This window comes from Dysidea avara, chromosome 4, assembly GCF_963678975.1.
Source record: "Dysidea avara chromosome 4, odDysAvar1.4, whole genome shotgun sequence".
Taxonomy (NCBI): Eukaryota; Metazoa; Porifera; class Demospongiae; order Dictyoceratida; family Dysideidae; genus Dysidea; species Dysidea avara.
In genome coordinates, this window is record NC_089275.1 from 45,696,442 (window position 1) to 45,699,174 (window position 2,733).

Here is a 2,733-nt window from a genome sequence, read left to right on the forward strand (position 1 = left end):
TAGCTTAAACTTTCTAATAAAACAATCGTTTTGTTGATTGCTTGTATCACTTCATGTATGATATTGATGGAGTCTATCCATGTATGTAAATCAAAACATTCATATATAGAAAGAGTAAACAAAGTTATATTAAATATTATACAACTGAAGAAATTTAATGTGCTTGAGTCTATTCTATCGCAATCAGGTCGGTGACATGCATACTACTGGTCTATATATTATTATCTAGCTATCATATCAGTAAGCCATGTATTACAATGAGTCATCCATCTCTTCAGCCTAAGTATGCAAAGAGTATGCTGCTAGCTATAGGGGGAGGTGGTTAATTGTATACTTTTAATGAAATAAAAGTAATAACCAAAAATGTAAGATTAAAAAAATGCTTTGGACCAGTTGGTTAATAATCCATACATGCTCCTACATAAACTACCGGCCTTATACTGAAACTGAAAGGCCAGGATACAGATAGTGTATACGTAATTATCTGTATTATAATTTTATATGCATTTAAATGATGATACTTCCCTTGAGATTATCCATACCTAGATCTGTTATAGTTAGCTATAATGTACGTATATTTAATTTTAAGAATAGCGTAATTTTCAAGAGTAGTTGTGTGCATAATTGTGCACATCTTCAACATTATTTCAGCAATCTTTGTGAAAGAGTTACAAAGAACTACTATTTGTGACTGGATTTATGAAAAAAGGGTCTTCTACACATCCAATTCCATAAACTTGGGAGACCATTCCTTAGTGATCAAGTAACATAATTATTATCCTGAAACTTTCACCATATATTCAGCTATGTTGGTGCTCATTTCTGACCAAATTTCAAGTCAATAGCTCTTTCCATTCTAAAGATATAAATTGCCAAAAATGGCAAACTGGATGTGTGTGGAAGAGTAGGAAGGCCCCCTTTTGCAAATCCGGTCACATTTGTACATTTGGTATGTGGTTAGTAGATTGCTTGCAACAATCACATCATTCCACCTTTCCATAGTCACAACAATGCCACATACTACCACTAACTGCACATGCATGGCACTTTTATGCTGACACAAGTAGAAAGGTCATCAGTGATATCAGTTGAAATTCATCATACCAGGTCTCCAAACAAGCCTTAGGCCTGGATCTCCAGTAAGCACATACACTGCCTTTGGATCCTTACTGTGTACACATAAACATAATGTACTGACATGACTAATGTGAGGAATAAAACAATCACAATGGAAAATTTTATGTATACATGATGTGTAAACAGTTTACAATAACACAATACTGACACAACATTCACACTGTAAATGTCAAAGTAGCACTATAATTGTTCTCAGATGTATACAGCAACGTTGAATCACCATTTTGTTTCTCCTATAAGTAGAAATATACGTATATCTGTAACCACTGCATGTATGTAGCTTACCTAGCTCAATATGTATAAGCATCTTGTCTTTGCAGTCCCATCAGAATAATTTTACGTCTAATGTAGAAACAAACAGATCTTATACACTGTACATGCAAAGTGAAATATGCATGTAGCAAAATACACAGTACTGTTACAGTAAACTTTAAACGTTGAAAATATTAAGTCATCTAAACCTTCAATGAAAAATCCCTTTACTGTTAAATTACTTTGACAAGCAGAGTACTGTAGTAGTAAAAAAAACAATTTCAACGAAAAGTGAACTCATGTTTGCATAGAAGAGCTGTAGCCACCACACATGCACCTACTGCCTAATTTTACTTGGCAGCTGCATCTGAGATGTATTGACAGACATTGACATGAATGACTCACTCAGCAGCCACCTCCTTAACAACCTCTCTGTATGTAGTGGCCACCTCCTTAACCACTTCTCTATACTGGCCACCTCAAGTAGTTTCCAAACACAGCAAAGGTGTACTACATGACATGTTTTCTAAAGCAAATTCTTTAGCCAGTAAACGGTTCATTACAAAGTATTTTTGTGATGGGTGTGTCCACCCACCATTCTAGTTAAAGTGCTTCGCAGCACACAAGGAAAGCCCCATTCATTGCTCTCAGAGATCAGCCATCCTCATTCAAGTTATCATAATGAGAATGAAGGTTGAAACTTTTCACACTTGTTTACAAGCATGATGTGGACAGGCAAACATACAATCATACTACACAGAAACATGTGGTTTTCCTATATCCAATTTAAGGAAACCAGGTTCATGCCCACAGCTGGCCTACAGCTTAACGGCGCATCGGGTTAGAGTTACTAAACAAACTTTAAAATATTTTACAGAGGAATTAATTTTATTGCTATGTATGATAACTGCTTTGTAGAAATCAATGATCGAATTTCATAGCTTGCAGGCAAATGCCAGATAGTGACAGGGGACTGATACACATTGTTAATTTTATATATGTCATACCTGATGATTGATACCTTCATTCATTTTCCTTACTCACACTCACTGAAGTACCACAATCCACCTACATAAACCACAGCATGTTATGTGTTGTAACACACTGACTAGTGTATATATATATATATCTTAAGATGAAGATGAAGATGAAGATGAAGATGGTGATGTATGTGAAAACAGGACATGTGAGCACGTATATATATCTGTTTTCACATACATCACCATCTTCATGTTAAGATGTCTGTTAAAACCAGCTTCAAGTGGTTTGAGTAGTACTGAGGGTCAAAACTAGTAATATGATAGTGTAGCTATCCACTAGTGCATGATGTTAGTTTGATTTTGC